Here is a 17,908-nt window from a genome sequence, read left to right as displayed (position 1 = left end):
ACCAGATTATAGTCAGAGAACTTGAATTGGCCGAATTGAGTGAGCGATTATAAGAATCGTTGAATGAAAATGGTTCGGCACAGTTGAATTCGAAATATGTGAAAATTGAATCTTGGGTTGTTCTCAGCCCCGCGAATGGGAAAGCTCTGTTGTTGCCTGAAACAGCGTTGATATCAGTCTCGCGCAATTTCCTCGCGCATCGCGTGCTCGAAGCTCGAGAGGCTCTTTTAGCTTCGAGGTTCGAATTTTATCACCTAGTATGGAGCATAGGAGCAGTGAGAAAGAAAGAAAAGCGACCGAACCACGGCAATGTTTATGCAATGTTTCTGCAGGGGTTTTCACGCGCGATCCGCAAGCTCGCGAAGCTTCCGAGTGGCGGGTGCAGGGTTTAGCTTTAATTTTCGACGCCGCGTCTACGTGCCTCGGAGTCGACGGTTGAATTTTCCTCCGCAGATTTGTATCGCCTACGTTTTACGACCCGCACCCACACCTGTCCTTTCACCAGCGCTGCCGATAAGAGACAGAGCCATCTTTATGCCCCGTTTCGCCGGTTTCACTCGGCGAATGACAGCAGGTGCGGCTCGCAGATATCATATTTTTCTCGTCCCGCGTCAGAACGGAGGCTGAATTTTTCATCGTGGAAAATTAACTTTTCACGTACGCGTAGCTCTTCGAGGTTCGAGTAATTGGCGAACATTCTTCTCCGCACCAGCCGTGATTATCTCACGCTTCCTCTCTCTCTCTCTCTCTTGTGCTTTCCTCTATTCCAAAAGTTATACTTTTCACCTCGCCGTTGTGGCATAATAACGTATATACGTGTATTTTTAATACCTGTTTTATTATGTAATGAAGGGTGGGCGGGGGGGGGGGGGGGGCAACAATCATTTTTAATTAAAACTTTTCCAGACTACCGCCCCCAGTCCTCCAACCATCATCCACCCGGCCAGGGCTTAATTTCATAATATTTTCCGTCGGTGCTTACATTTCCTACTAATTGCTCCGCGATGCGATTTTTCGCCTGCAGACGCCCGGCTGTAAGGCCTTGTGCACATTGCGAATTTATGCGCAAACTTTGTATTATTATTATACACGATTAATTTCAACATCTCCCCACGTTTCGAACAAATCATACGATTCGATAAGATTTTCAAACGATAAAAACTGCAGCGGTACAGCTGAAATTTGTTCGTTCTTCCAAGTCGGAACGAAAAATTGTTGCAGGGGGGAGGGAAGAATTTATAAAATACCAGAGATCAATCGCAATCACCGTGTAGCACGAATTTTTTCCTCTCCTCAGGATAATTGAATTCCTTATACTGTACAAACAGTTCCCAGGTAAGCTCGGGTTGGGTTAAGTGAAACGAGTTAGAAATTGTGGGAAATTCGTTAGAGTTAGATAACACTCCGACGGCGTTTCGGAGCCGCTGATTTTTGCGCTCAAGGATTTCCCGCTGCTGCAATTCGACCCCTCTTCGCAAGGAAAACAGGGCGAACACGGATGAAAAACACGGTAGAACCTCGTTTCCGCTAAAGTGGGCTGGCTTAGTTTCTCCTCCCGTTTTTTCTGCCTGTTTTTCCGTTTTTTGCTTCAGGTTCACCAAGAGATCCGACCTCCCCCTTTATAAACGTTACCACCGTAAAAAAAGAGGAAAGGGTGGGGGAGGGGGGAGAGGAGAGGGAGGAGAGAGCGAGACGATGGAGAGACTTTCCCCAGGCTTTATAATCTCGCACGGATGGTATACCTATACCTTGGGGGCGGGGGGTTGGAAATATCAATATTTGCACAATTAATCTCGTCAAATGAAGATTAATCTCCTCTTCTCGGTAACGCTTGCCAAAGTATTAATATTCTGATTGCAAAGCAATTTCTGTAGAAAAAAAAAAAAAAAAAAAGAAAATTATCGATGATGATAATAAGAAGAATAACGATAATATAACCGATATAATATAAATTGTTTGAATAGAAAAAAAGTAAGTGCGGAATAACGGAAACTTGGTGTAAAATATTATGCAAAGTTAATTACACTTGACGAAATTTTATTGCCCTAGTTGCGAAATTTATTTCCTACGGGAAAATTGCGAATATCCAATTCACCCACAAATCGCTGAACACGTCAGACGCGTCCGTCTATAAGCTGAGGTATTTCACCGCTAGTAGAGTTTCAGTTTTCCATCACCTTCTTGCTCTGAAACATCAAGGCGATAAACGCGAATATAACGTAAGTTATAGGCAGTCATTCATGGAAATACACCTGTCTTGGAGAATCGTTCTTCGATGCTCCTCGTACTCTTTGACATTTTGTATAATAATAGTACTATAGGTCATAGAATTATCGCACACATACCCAATGCGTGTATTTTAATACACACACGTATGTTCTACGTAAGTACATACAATATACAATGTACGTGTACGAGTATAATTCAGCCGGGCGACTTTATCGCGAGGAGCTGAATTATGAGCCGCCGGCGACCAAAACGAGAGAAAAATTATGAGTAGAAAAAAGAAGAGAAGAAGAAAAAAAGGCACGGTAGCAAAAAAAAAAAAAAAAATAAACAAACAATTATACAGAACTTGGTGTAGAATAATTGAAATGTACAAAGTTGAGTAACAATCTGGTGAAAAAACGGGATAAAACTTTTCCACGTTCTCGTTTTCTTCTTCGTTACATTTATTAATTTTTTTTCTTTAAGTTTTAGTTTCTCAGTTAAAATTTACGATCCATACAGCGATAACTAATTCTTTATTATCACAATATATACGTATTTATTATACGCACATCTGCATGTACCCACATTTTTCCATAACTTTTATAATCTTTACCGTTCGTAACGCTCTATGCTCTCTTTTTCTTTCACGTCTTCTTTTCATTTTGTTTTTTCATTGCCGTTTACATAACCACGAACGGAATTTATAAGTGCAAAATCATGCCCCGCCGGGATAAAAGGTCGGAATGAAGATAAAATGTTGGATATTTTTTAATCACTTTCGAAGCAGCAGCGACCTCGCCTCGCCCCCTTTTCCTCCCTTTCCGCGGCCCCGTTATTACCCTCGTCTTATACCGTGCCCTGAAAATCGGCTAGGAAAGAAGTTTAAAGTACTTGCGAAAAACCAGCGCGAGCGATTCGCCGTAACTCTTGCCAAGCCGTGGAAAGATTAAAACCAATAACTTCTAGCTTCGGGGTTCGAATTCTTCACCGAAAACAATTGCGTCACTGGAGTGAGTGGCTGGAGAGCCGGTCGGACGTGAGAAGCGTTGAAAATCGATGCCGCGACGACGTCGTTGACGTTTACCTTGTCTTATGTGTACATATACATATACATACAAGACATATACCTACATACCTAGAGAGAGAGAGAGAGAGGAAGAGAGGAAATAACTCGGTGGAGAATTGAAGACAGTTTTTTGCAATACTGTGCGCAAAATTCGATTTTACGCACTGTTATTATTGCCTTGAATGTCACTTTTCCATACAGTGTGCGTCAGATAAAAAAACTGTAGAAAAGAATACTTGGCTGTGTTAAGGAAATTCCGAAATTTAAAACCGTTTGCTAAGGCTAAAAATATCAACCAAAAATGTTCTCCTTGAAACCAATTCATTCTTTTGTCAAGACCGAAATTTTCTACACTAGTTTCCGTGTAGAAATTGGAAGAAACGTGGTTTTTCGATACACCCTAATCTATACCCATGTATCATACATTGCATCGATAATATCGATATATATATATTTGTTTGTATCATCTCGCGAAACGTGGCTAGTCTTATATATATGGTATATTCTCATATGTCTGCCTATATCACGCGAGCGAAGGTGGGAAGCCGGAACAAACAGACGATGAAAAAGATACAGTGGGTTCACAGATGCCGCGGATTGTTTGTCCAATCTTTGACCCTCATTCCTAAACAAACACGAACTTCGTTAGGTTCGCGAGAGATTCGTTCGCGCCTTTGCTGCACGGTTCTTTGCCCTCGTGATCCGACTTATGGGCGACGTTGGGAAATTCGGCAAAATTTCAAGGTTAAATAGGTATCCGTTTCGAGTAACGAACTATCAGAGAATCTTGTCCTAATATCAAACCTTGGGGGTGAGTCTGAAGTTCCGAATTTGAAAAGTTCCGAAAGCGTCTAATTTCAAGTCATTTTGTGGCGAAACTTGCAGTAAGGAGATGAAAATTTTACGAAACTACAAGGTTTCGAACGGCTAGAAACCCGACGACGCAAAGTTCCGAAATGCAAGATTTCGAAAATTCAAGTTACAATAAAGTAAAATTCCGAAAGTTAACATGCACTCACTCAGCGTAGTTTACTCGACGAGTGGGTGTGAAAAATTAGAAAAACCAAAAATCCGAGCGACCAGGTTTCCGAACGTGAAAATATCGAAAATCGAAAACAAAGAAAGATCAAACTCGTACAATTTCACCAACCCAGAAGTTCGCACAACTGAAAATTTCCGATCATTCAGAATTTCGATGTTTCAAATTTTTTAATTTTCTTATTTTCTCATTTTCGGAACTTTGAGCGTCGGATTTCGGTCATTTCGAAACTTTGATATTTCGTCAAAGTTTGATTTCTTTACTTTGAGTTTCGCCAGCAAAAAATTCGAAACTTCAACGCCTCCCCAAACCTTGCCTTAATAAAAATTTTTGGATACTTGTTTCGGTTTTATTCTTCTCTCGTTTTAAATTCCGGCGATTTTTTACCTCGGTGACGGGGACGCCGGTCGCTGTCCCCGGTACGCGGTTCACCCCGACACGCCACACCACGCGGCTCTAATAAATCCTCGAAATCGTGCCTCTTAATGGAAATGGCTGTAAGTTACCGCAGCCTCCCCCGCACGAAAAGCGGACCCACCCATCCACCCGGCAAGTCGGCCTGCCTGTCCGCCCGCCCGCACAAAGCCGGCTGACTCTGGGCATTTCATCTTTTCCCCTAAAAAAAGGTCTCTTCGTCCTCTTCACGCCCCTGCAAGATTCTTCTTTATATTTATTCTACGCCGTCCCCGCCTTCCCACGGTTTTCGGATACGCGGTCCCACACCTATAATGTATCTGGGTACCGATGCGCGGAGGACTCCTTTCGAGACCTTGAGTTCGAAAGTGAGAGCCATCGAGGCAAATTACCGACATTCGCAGATAAAAGCTCGCGCCGAGCTTTTCTGCCGCAGGAGTCGAGGCGGCTCGGTGTATTCTCGCGGCAATCGCTTATTTATTTGTCTCGAGTGCTGTTCGATTATTCCGGCCCCGGTCCGTCTTAAATCGGCGTCCGGAGGACCCCAACGATTCCTCGAGGAAACCTTACACTTTCAGCTGGCGTTGTGCGCTCAGGTGTTTAACGGATTCCAACCTCCCCGGGTATGTTCCGTAATCCGAAGTGAGTCTGCAATTTGGCCTCTCTTGACCTTAGCGTCGGCTATAAATTTAAGTAACAACAATAATTCGCTTCCCGAAGCTAAATTTTCATCTCGGAGAATTATCTTGCATGACGTTTCTCTACCCAGGAAGGACTCGCGATTTCATGGCACGATTTTCAGACCCCGGACGGGGCGATGAATGCTGCAATTACGTAATCTCGAAGGCTGTAGCTATACGGAGCGCGGAAAAAGAGCATTATGGAAAGGAAGAAGGCACGCCGGCTGATAGACGCATAATAGGTGCAGGATCGGCGGTCTCCTGTGTATAATGGAAAATATTTTTCTCCCTGTTCGCCGGTTGCCTTACAGTCCCGTAATGTATACCATCCAGGCGAGGGCGGAATTCCCGGAGTTCGGGAAGCTGGAAGAGAGGCTGCAGCGGAGTGAATAGAGACGAATGAAGCCCGGGGGAAATGGGAAAGAAAAGGAAACAAAGCCGGCACAAACAAGATAAGAAAGAAAAAGAAATGCCTTTTATAAATGCAAGCGTTGATCCGTCGGATGAGATTTCCAGGGGGAACACTGCCGTGCTGCAGAGCTTTCGCGCCCTGGACTATTGCTCGAGATTTTTGTCTTTTTTTAGTCTACTCCGTGCCTCCGCAGATCCCGCGAATTCGCATTAATATCCAACATCGCGAAAATCCTCGCTGCTCGAAAACAGACGTTAAAGACAAGATGGCCCGATCGCATTTTCGACGAGATTTGTGAGGAACGGGGTTGAAGTTGCGAAATTGAAAAGTTCCGAAAGCACCTGATTCCGAGTTATCTTGTCACGAAACTTGAAGAAGAGAAATCGAACGTCGACGAAACGACAAAATTTTGAATGGTCGGAAATCCGAAGGATCAAAGTTCCGAAATTCAAGATACCGAAAATTCAAGCTCCGATAGAGCAAAGTTTAGTAATTCACGGAACTGAGAATCTTCGATCATTCGGAATTTCGACGTTTCGGATTTTTAATTTTTCTCACTTTCGCACTTTCGGAACCTTGACTTGTCCGAGTTACGCCCTTTCGGAACTTTGAGCGTTAGGTTTCGGACCATTCGAAACTTTGCTGTTTCGTCAAAGTTTGATTTCTTCACTTGAGGTTCCGCCACCGACATATATTCGGAACTTCTCAAATTCGGAATACATCAGTCCCACCCACTCGTATATAGCCGCATGCCCCCTTCCTTACCGACCCTGTTCTTCGGAGCTGAATATTTTTGAAACTTCGAAGGCGAGAAGGAAAAAATTGCGCGTTGACGGTATACGGTTCGCTTTTCTCTTCCGAAATTATCTTTGCGACACCCGGGTGATATCCCCTTTTATCGGTTCGTCGCAGCCGAGGGTTGAAAAACGAGCTACGCTACTCGGGCGAAGCTAAGGTGAGGCGAAAAAGAGCCAGGCTTGCGTCTCCCTCGGGATACTTAGCTGTTATTTCGGGCGGCTAGAATCAGGAACAAAACGTTAGACCGACGGGAAGAGAAAACAGATTCTCGCCGAGGAAAGTATGGTCGTTCTATGCTCTGGGCTTAAGGGCGGCGTATACCTATAGGTGTGACTATTAAGGTGCCGGAGAAATCTTATCTCCGGAAGTAATCAGCGAGGCGGTACCGGCTTTCTTCTTTCTCCCAGCTTATACCCGCCTCCTTATATATAGAAAGGGTTATTCAATGGCCAATGACGACGAAACGCTGCCTGCCCGGAATAACGGCGAACCGACGGCCCAAGTACCGAGACCGACCAAAACGACGCGCGACTTTCTCCTTGTTTACACTTCCGCTTTTTCGACATGCGATATCCCCGAGAAAATGATACGGATATTGCCATTTCATCCGGAAAGAAATACTTCTCAGAAATATATTTTCTATTCTTCGATAATACTGTAAGGAATTTTAACCAAAATATTCTCCGCGAGGTGCGGAAGAAGAGGGGGACTTTAATCCTTTGAGTCAAAGTACGAATCTGAAATCGGATTTAAAAAATTCAAAATGGCAGATCCGATACCGCGGACGAAAATTTCAAATACGATCGAATCCGGAGAAAAAACTCAGTCCAGGGGTTTTTGGGGTCGGTGATTACTAATCTGAAATCAGATTTTGAAAATTCGGTATAGCGAATCCAATCAGCGACTTTTTTCACCGCATTCGATCAAATTTGGACTTTTCACCCGCCATCTTGAATTTTTGAAACATGATGTTAGTTTCTTAATCCGTGACCTCAAAAACCGTGGAATGCTATCTTCTTAGAAAAGTTGACTCGGCACAATAATGTGCGACTCAAAGGGTTGGGTAAAATACTTTCAGGCAAAAATCAATATTCTTTTGTAAACCTTTCAGATTGATTAAGAAAATTTGTTTGATATCCTCAATAGATGGCAGCGATATCGGGACCATAACTCTTACCAGAGATGCTATTAAATTTTCTCAGAAATTGAGCTATGCTCATATACACGAGTCTCCGGTTTCACCTCCTTTGCTGAATAGAGTAAATGACTTCATGGTTTTCGCAGGAAAGTTACGAGGGTTCGTATGAAATTTCTACCAATTAGCGAGTCCTCGATTCTTAGGAGAGTAATTGCACACGTGTAACGACAGAAACGTCTGGGGGCGAGATTTCGGGTCCAGGATCTCGGCAAGGACGAAGCAAAGGGTGGAAGCCACCGTTCTTTGGGAAAACAAAGAGGCACTACAACTTCTTGCTCCGCCATTCGTCTTTTGGCGGTCGGCTCGCGAGTCTCTTTGTTCTCTTCACATCCACCTCGCACTTATCCTGCCGGCCTTTCTTCCGTGGTATATGTAATATTATTTCAGGAGAAAGGGCAGCTATTTTTACGAATTAATGCGTCCACCGCAGACCGCCACTACGTTAGACCGTGCACGCCACGTTCACACCGGAAACAGAAATATATATATACATATACATATATATATATGTATATATATATTTTATACCGACGATCACATGCCTGTCCGCAAAACAATTTTCCCTCTCTTTGTTTTCTTCACCCTACGTGCGAATAAATTGTCACGGCTATTTTCGCCTGCCTTTGTTGTGCTTTCTCCGAGCGAGGAAAAGCCTTTTTACGCACCAGTTCCTCATTCGCGTTGCAGCGTATAAAACGAGTACGATTAGCCCAGACGATATGCAGCACGGTCGCAAAATGTAGCAAACTTATGTAGACTTGACAATATGTACGCATTAAGGCCAGTTAATTAAATTCCATTCCATTCCATTTAATATTCCGTTTCGTTAATCAAATCACTATGATATAATTAATTTACATTATAAAACGCAGGAGACTTCGTTACGTCGGCAGCGTTGGTTATGAAACTGCAGCCATACGCTTTCGCGTTCGCGATATAATTGATATATTCTCCTTAAATATCGGAACTTTGATTCTGCTTCGAATACCCAATTTGCGCCTAACGGATGTACATATACAGCTGCTGTAATTGCGCTTCAATTTCCAGGGCAAATTATTCTCAGTTTTCTGCTTTTTTCATTCCTTCTGTCCTTTTGCCGATACCCCAATTTGTTTAAGCAAACTATACAACGAACAAATAAACGTGCATTACGTATTATTGAGTTTGTTCGTGTTGCTTCTAGCGCCCGACCTCGCTGTTTAAGGCTGCTGCAGAAGCTAAGTATCGCGAAGAGAAGCGCAGTTTATTTGCGGATTAGACCGTTCACACACCATAAATCTCTAACCAAATCCAGTAGAATCATAGAGGAAACAACGCGGTGAGATACCGCCTGCGTTTGAATCGGCGATAAGAGAGCAGAAAGAAAATAATAACATACAAGACCGATCATGGCGAAAAAAAAAAAAAGAGCGAAGAAGTAGGAACCGGAAAGTAACGACGCGGCCTTCAAACCTTTCAAAAAGTGAAAATCCTTTCTCGCAAACAATGTTTTTACCCACAGTCAAATTCTCGAGAGAAATCTTAAAAATATGTGACTCGTATTGGACAAGTAGAAAAACTTTGCCGAAAACACGAGCCTAGAAAAAGGTCGGGAATCGAGTTGGGTTGTGGCAACAGGAGGAACAGCGAAAGCTGCGAGCGAATCGCGCGCAGGATATTATATTCGAAAGTCAAAATACAAAGCTCACTTACCCAACCACCCGCTTGCAGATTCAAAACACACGCCTACAGCGCTGAAAGACACTATGCACAAAACTAACAACCGTCACTGATGAGAATGACTAAAAATAAGCGTTTTTTGATTAAATCGATTATATTTCCCGATTAATCGAGTATAATCGATTATTTTTCAAACCCATTTGATACAACAAGTGAAAGATAAATGAATATTTTCACCTGAAATTGAAAAATATTTTGAGCGAAACTGTAAATTATCAAAAATCTTTTCCTCGATTAAGAATACATACTCAAATCTACGAAATTTTGTTTTTACATGTACACTTGGGGACAATGAATCTGAAACGGCTAATTTTTTACACTAGACAGTTATATTGGCAACGCAGAGAAACCTGACATAACCCATGACCGTCAAATCTAACCTTAGAATACCGCGGGGATAATGACTTGTCGGATTGACACGTATACTAAGGTTAGATTCGACGGTCATGGGTTATATTATGTTTATCGAGGTTGAGTTTGTTTCACGCTCAGACCACTATGGCGCTGTGGGTTTCTCTGTTTTGCCAACATAACTGTCTAGTATAAAAAATTAGCCGTCCCGGATTCATTGTCCCCAAGTGTACCGTTTCAAAAAACTACGAAATAATCGATTAATCGATTAATTTTTACCGACTCAACCGAATCGTATTTTTAGCTTAGTGGCTATCATTAGTCACTCACTGGATCGCCTCGGCACCGAAGAGTAAACAAACATTGTACAAGTTCGCGCAACGCTCCGATCCGTCGCTGAACGGAGACTGAGGCCATCAGCTATATGCGAGCGGAAAATATGAGTGGGACATTGGGGACATTATGCTGAGCAGTAAGGCAATATCAGGGCTTGGCACGACTCGTGGTTTTTGCTTCTATTCCGAACGAGCTGGCGTTAACTTCCACCGTTGGTGTGTGGAGCTTGTGATGTGGATGGGATGAGAAAACGTCGGAGGAAAGCAAGGGAGGGGGGAGGGTAGGAAGGATCACCACCACTGATGGAAATCTGACCTGAGATATGTTTGTAAATTAATCAGCGACACTCGTCTGTGTAAGTATTCTACGGGAGCAAATTGTATGGTCTATCGCTTCGAAAGCGTATACGAGGCTGTTTTTCAGTCACAGTGGGATGCTAAGCGTCTCACCTCAAGAATTTCCTTGACCCAACCTTATCACAGTTTATTTACAACTCCACACGATCTTTGTTACTTCAGATTCATGATCATCGACCCCGAAAACCCCCGTGTAAGAAAATTCAGGCAAAAATATTGAGCTGAATAATGTGTGACTGAAAGGGTTAATCTGGAAGATCGTCATTTCATTTATGTATTACACCATGTGACAAAGATTCGAGAAGCATTCGAGAACACAGATTCTTATAGATACAATGAAGAATATATAATACTTGACGTGGAAAAATGGTGTCAGAATTTCGAAAACTGTGATTTTTATTTATACATACAACAATGCTATGCTTGTCTATGGAAAACTTAAGCGGATATCGATACGACTTGCAAAAGTCTACATAAGTATGTATATCGTATATACCATTATTCCATCCACTTCTCGCTACACGTTCTTTTATAAATTAACAATTATGAAACTACATGCTTTGCAGAACGCAGTGCGATATAGCAGCTCGCCGACGCGCTACGCCGCTAACGTTGTCATTATCTCAGAGTGCTTGTAGCAGGAGGAAGTTCGCGCAAGATCAAGTATTTCTGGGAAGAGGGAAAGATCCGGGACCCTTGGATAAATGGGGAAGCTGAGGCGGGGTTAAAGAAAGAATAAGATGTTGGCTCTTCGTGTTAAATGGTACCGAAAATCGATTAAGTGTCCTAGAGCTTTGAATATCGGTAAATCAGCTCTCTCTCTCTCTCTCTCCTCTCTCGCTAAGAAAAAAAAAAAGAATAAAAGAACAGATTGACGGAAGACAAAATGGAAATGTAAATTCTGAGATAAAATTGAATTCCACTTAACTTCAGCTGTCAGTCTTCGTGCACAGTTATTATTACGTGCCGTCGAAGACTCGCTAAATATTTCCGATATAATCCGCAAAGCACCGGCTGCAGAGAGCTTTATTCGAGGGCAAGTTATAAACGGTTTGATATTTTCGTGCATGAAGCGAGCAACATCGATCGCTACGTTCGCTGCACTGACCCCTTGCATCGTGGAACAAAGTTGGAGCTGAGTAAAATCGATTACAGGCACCTTAACACGGGAACGCTTTGACCCCATATAATCCGCTGCACTCGAATTAGCAGCGATTTCCAATCGAATGGAGCTTCCAGAGTGGAAAAACGCAAAGAGGAGAAGAAATCTGATCACCGAAGCTCACCCGCTGAAAATGCGCTCCGGCGTGTTCTTTTCAAACGTAACGAATTTGTACTTAGGAAAATTCGTTGCCTGTTTCTACGAGCAAAAGAACACACACCGGGGTGGATATAATAAACCGAAATACCGTGTGAGAATATCACATTTTCACGAGATTTTGCGAAGCGAGCTACACGATTTGCGTTTACAAAGCGACTCACGTACCGGTGTCCGCATTAGAGATTAAACACCCGTAAAGATCCAAACCCACCCGCACGAGTAGAGCCTGCAAACTGACCGCGGGCCTCAGCGTCCTGCAGGAATTTTCTACTCGCACGGTTATCCGGCGTTCGAATTTTCATTATAGTTGAATAGCCGGTATATGGTGCTTTCGGGAGATGGTGCGAATCGTTCACATTTCAGCTTATATTCCAGGCGCACAGCGGTCCCAAATCCCGTTCGTTGATTTTTATAAAAATTCGGATATAGGGGTTTTCGAGGTCGCTGGTTACGAATGCGAGGTGACATTCAAAAAAAAAAAACAATATTATGGCTCGAATATGGCAAAAAAAAAATGGTTCCAACACGGCGAGTACTTTTTCAATTTTTTTGAAACATTCTGTATGAAGATTTTTCAGGCCCTTAATTACGAATCTAAAGTCAAATGAATAAAAAAAAACAAAATAATCAGCGAATTAGATTTATTAAAGTCCCTAAAAAAATTATTTTTTTTTCCACTTTTGGCCAGCTTCTTGGGATTTGGGACCACTGTGAGGCGCCTCAAAGATATTTGCGTAGACGCAGAGGGAGAGGGATCACGAATGAATTGGTCAATGAACTCAAAATCCGGTGAGCAAATGAGGGGGACCGGGAACTTTTGAGCTGGATGAAATGAAAGCTTTTATCGACTCCTAGGCTGTGGGGCAGAACCGTTTAATCGCATCTTAAGCAATATTAGGCTCGAGATTAATGATATCCCCCTATTCTAAGGTAGGTAAAAATTCCCACGGTAGAATCGGCCATGTGTGAAATTTTCTTTTCGAAAAGTTTGAATTCAATTGCAAAATGTTACTAGAGTAAAGAGGTAATTAAAAATAATGAGACTAAATATTAGACTAAAGCGATGCGAAATTCTGGAGAAGTTAGTGATGTGAGAAAATATTTGTAGAACCAATTGGCGAGAATGGTATTTTATATTACTTACTGCTAACAAATCCTTCGTAACATTATAGGATCTGAATTCGTTATTTTTGATAGGTAGAAATTAACATTTGAAACTTAATTTGACAGATGATTTTCTTGTGTAACCCGGTGGTATCTAAAAATGAGATCATGCGTAATGTGGAAAGTGTAAATTTGGGAATTAGCTTCCATATCTCCCTTCATATACTGTTTTGAGAAACACAAAGTACCCGTTTCCACGACGGTCGAGTGAGTCTGCGAATGCGTATGCGTAGAGTACAGAAAATACCACTTTTAAACCCTATGAGTTCAAAGTGGACTTTTCCGTACTGTGCGCATGCGCTGTCGCAAAAAAATCTAACATTACGCAACCCTAACCTCAATTTCGCGCCTTGCGAAAAAACGCACAACGTACTTTGGGCTTCGACTTCACCTACGACTTATATTGCAAACTTACGCTCGACCTAAAAAGACCAAGTTTACTTCCTTCTTGCACATAATAATACTATCGTCGAACGAAAGCAGGGGGTGTTGTAAATGTGTGTTCGAAAATTTTCACGGCTACACGTTGGCGTGGCCGCATTATACTCACAAGGGAAATTCGGAGGACAGACAAAGTGCTGCGTGATCGTCTTAAGTTAGTTCCCAAGTGCTGCCCTGGCCAACTGTTCTACGGACTCATTGTCAGTCAGTTCTACAGCTCTGTGTTTGACTTTCCAACAGTTTACCGCGCAGTGCTGAAAAGGGAGAGGGATATATATATATATAATATATATATATAAGGAAAAGCATTTGATAAATTGAATTTTCAAACCTAGGTTGTGCAGTTAGCAAAACTCTCTTCTGCGTAGGTAATTCGCACGTATATAACTACTCGGAATATTTTTTTATCAGCACACACGTAGGTTCGCACATTCGATATTGCAATAACACTTTCAGATATGTTTTCGACGTGTTATAGGATCGCTCTGTCAACACGTGAAGTAAATACTCCCCCGAAAACTCTTCGGCAAATCTCTTCGATCTAATATCTCTAGGTACTCAAAAGAGATCAGATTTTCACAGAGAACGATTTTGTTTCCACAGACTACCAAAATTTTCCGCCTTCGCGTAGACCGTTTATCCGGGTACGTACAGCAAGTTAAGCTTCGGGTAAATTGATCAGTAACCTCCATCAATTTTGTATCTCGAAACACGGGCAAGATTGATAAACGGAGATAATGCGGGTATACCGTTCCTCCGCTACGAAATTCAATATGTATATGTAATATCGAGACCGGGGACGTTAAGCTTATCTGCGGAAGGGCCCGAACGCTCCCCGCGAATTAGTGCATCGCCTGGAACACGACCGAAGGCCTTAATCACTTCACCCCAAATTTCAGAGACACAGCCTTCGCGGCTTAAGAGGCTTCGACTTGCTGTCGGCGCCGCTGGCCGACAGAACGACGGTGTCTTCTCCTTCTCCTTCTCCTTATCCTTAAAAGGATAAGTGCCGGTGGCGGAGGGCTGACTCGAGGCTTGGCTGAACCACTTCGCCTCCTGAGCTGCTGCTACTACACAAGAGATTACCATACCGCTTCAGCTTCGATAATCGAAAATTTATTTTCACAAAGTTCAGGACACCGGAGATGGAGCAGATATACCAGAGTGACGTCGAGGAGAGAATTTTATCAGGGTCACTCCGAAGTGGAGAATAAAAGGTCGACGAGTGATGTAATCGAGTTTTTCTTTTTTGCACAGCTTCGGAAAATTGGCGGAAGGATGAAAATTTCACGGAACACTGCAGCTTATACCTATAATTGAGAGAATAGCATTTGCGATTCTCAGCGAGAAACCGGCCGTCTGACCAATAACTTCAATTTCTAGAGACGTTATACTCTATAAATCAACGCCGTTTTTAATCTCGAGGTTATTGCTTCGGTAAAATAAGAAACTGCACCGCATCCGCCTGCGGTGCGGATGTAATAAGTAACGCGGCTGCAACGCGGTACCTACCTACTCTTTTTCAGCCGCAGGTGTTAAGTGTGTAATTAATTTTCATTGCCGGAAGTTCTTGCGTTAATCTGTTGATTCGCTTCCCGTGTAAGAAATATTCCATGCAGACTATATTTCCCTCATACCGCACTGTGCAATGTTAAGGTATGAAACAAGATGATGAGTATCGCAGCCTTTATTTGAAAAAGAATAATCTACGGGTAGATTTCAATAAAACCGGAAGTCGAACTCGCCGATATGAAACAAAGTACTACACAGCTTCGAACCTGAGATAATATACTCACCGCAAACTATCCTATCTTTTTTTCAATGGATTACTTTTTTTTTATATAATAACGCCGTGCAGCTTCCCACCGAGCGGCGGAAGTTTCTCGAAGATCGAATAAAAATATTGAACGAAAGTGCAGTGACGATGTATATTTTTGGTATAATGTAAAAGCTGCGGATATTAGGCCTGTGTGACGGTTAGAATAGATTCCATTTCTCGACTTCGGAAACATTAATACAGCCAACTGAATTCCTGAATCCCTGATTACATGCATTATACCCACAACGGTATTTGAGCGAGCGGTTCATGATGATAAAGGAAGCCGCCGTACCTAATTGCTTGGGATAGCGCATTTCGCAAGTTCTACATCAAGCGCGCGATAAACTTTCAGTTGTCACATCGGTTCCAAGTCCCTGTATAGGTATACGTACGTATATGTACATAAAGCGGAAAGCTAAGGAGCTGAGAGCTTCCTTCAGGCTCATCCCGCAAGCAACTCCTTATTGTTGATAAGCAGATACCAGCCAGGTAAGTATGTACCTTATACCTTATATGCATATACCTTATGCCGCTTCGCGCTCAGCTAATTATGCCCGCCGTCTGCGCGCTGATTTATTTAATTTTCAATTCTCTTACGCTGCGGGGATACAGAAAGTATACTTTATTCATCGGGCTTCGGAATATTACGAGAAGCTGCAGCCGACTCGGGTCTGATATCAAAGCGATGAAGACATTCGCGAACGTACATATTGTAATAATTGTAAAGAAAGAGGAAGCTTTATAACACGTGTTATCTCATTAAGAGCCAATTCACTGGTTTCCGTCAATATAGGTCGTCGGTACGTTGATTTCAGTTTGAAAGATTCAAACACACGCGGAAGGAAAAAAAATTATTATTATTCCTGATCTAAGAAACCGTCAAATCAATGCCCTGCATGAATGATATTCAATAGTGATGATTTGGGTTATTGTGCATGCAAATGATGATACAACAAATGTCCGGAATCGATTGTATATTTTATCCACATTCTTATCGAAAGCCAACAAATTCAGATATTCACATCTCTCTTCGTCGTTTTCACAGCTCACTTTCGACTGAATTATTATTCGCTCCAAATCTCAACATTTTTCAACTTCCATGCACTCTAGCGTTCTTTCTTTGTCTTTCTCTCTTTCTCTCTTTCTCTCCTATTCTCTATTTCCCGTAATTCGAAACTCTCCAACCACTCAATTGTTCGTGTATAATAATGTATAATAGTACTAATATAGCATCTCCAAAATAACGGATTGTGTGAATTAATAAATAAATTTCTTCGTCTTATAGTGTTATTATTTTTTGAATAACATTTAACAGTTTTTTTTTTTACGTTTTGTTTTGTATCGCTCCAAATTTCCTTTTCAATTCATTAATTAATTATATTCAACCTAATTATAACTAATTATAATATTAATAATAATAATAACAATAATAATTTCATTAGTTTTATTATGAATAATAGTTATTATCAAATAAAAACCTTTGATTTAAATGATAAGACGAGCTGAAGTCATCATATAATGTATCTACTACGACCAACTAGGTCACTATTGGGTATATCTATATTTCTCATTTGTAAGCAAACAGCAGGTTCTTCATAGAAAACAAAATCATGAGGTCACGGATGAAACATGATTAAGAAATATATTGATGTGTGTGTGTGTGTGTTTGTGTATGCTTTTCAACCTTTAATGAATTATTTTGTTGAGAATATTTCACCTCAAAATTTATCGGACCGCTTTTATCAGTTTTCTTAATTTTTTTTTTTTTTAATACCACGATTTCTCTAGTTTCATGAGTGTCACTACTGTGAATGGTACATTGTACCTTGAAAAAGTATTCTCCTGAAAAGAGAAAGAAAGTAAGAGATTGACAGTAAAAAAAAAAAATGGAAAACTTGTATCTTGCGTAAAAGATTAATCTGCCTTTGAACAATTTGTAATTATAATATTTAGTACCTATACGTCGTATACAAAATTTAAATAAAACATTTATTATAATATTGAGAAATTTATGGGGAAGGAGCTGAGGGACTTGTAATGGGATTTTAAAAGGAATCCACCGTACCTTATTTATTTATAATATGTATCTAACGTATTATTTATAATATATTTTATGTGTTTTCTGTTCAACTTCCTTTTTTTTTTTACCTTTGTAATTCTTTCTATCGAATATGCATTTGCAACTACGGTTGTTCAACGCATTCATGATTCAAAAGGCTTGGGGTCGGTAGAAGTTTTGATAAGAGGGACAAGAACTACGCAACTGTTCCATGATTTCAAGGAAATTTCATGCAATCAAGGCAATACATAAGCAGATTCAAATTTTCTGTAATTTCTTTTGAATGTCGTATCCCTTTCATTACTATCAAAAAAAAAAAAAAAATAAAAAATAAAAATAAAAATAAAAACGGGATTAGTTGATTGATGGACTACTTATGGAGGGCGCTTTACCTCATCCCCCAAACTGGCAGCCTTACAGACTTATCCAAAAACCCCATTATACCTTTTAGGCCATCCGTCCACTGAATTGTGAACAATGAAGTACAAATTTGTTTTTTCATCATATGGTCAACAGTGTGGGCA

The 17,908-nt window shown here is 41.4% G+C and overlaps 1 protein-coding gene and 1 long non-coding RNA gene across 2 annotated transcripts in view; one reads left to right on the top strand and one right to left on the bottom strand.

Moving 5' to 3' along the window:
* The window catches only part of LOC107216507 (cubilin), an 84,275-nt gene extending 74,017 nt beyond the window's left edge, over positions 1-10,258 (bottom strand). The window contains exons 1-2 of the mRNA XM_046731083.1: positions 10,219-10,258; positions 9,511-9,599 (exon numbers count right to left, since the gene is read on the bottom strand). The gene's annotated coding sequence lies outside the window, so the exon portion shown is untranslated. The remainder of the gene's footprint in view (positions 1-9,510; positions 9,600-10,218) is intronic.
* A 143-nt stretch (positions 10,259-10,401) lies between these two features.
* Positions 10,402-11,401, top strand: LOC124292855. The gene is made up of 3 exons (XR_006902794.1): positions 10,402-10,579; positions 10,743-11,057; positions 11,147-11,401. It is a non-coding gene; the product is annotated as an uncharacterized LOC124292855 (long non-coding RNA).
* The last annotated feature ends 6,507 nt before the right edge of the window (positions 11,402-17,908 follow it).

This window comes from Neodiprion lecontei, chromosome 2 (genome assembly GCF_021901455.1).
Source record: "Neodiprion lecontei isolate iyNeoLeco1 chromosome 2, iyNeoLeco1.1, whole genome shotgun sequence".
Classification (NCBI taxonomy): domain Eukaryota; kingdom Metazoa; phylum Arthropoda; class Insecta; order Hymenoptera; family Diprionidae; genus Neodiprion; species Neodiprion lecontei.
Note: the sequence above shows the minus strand (reverse complement) of the source record. Positions and strands in the feature narration are given on the sequence as shown.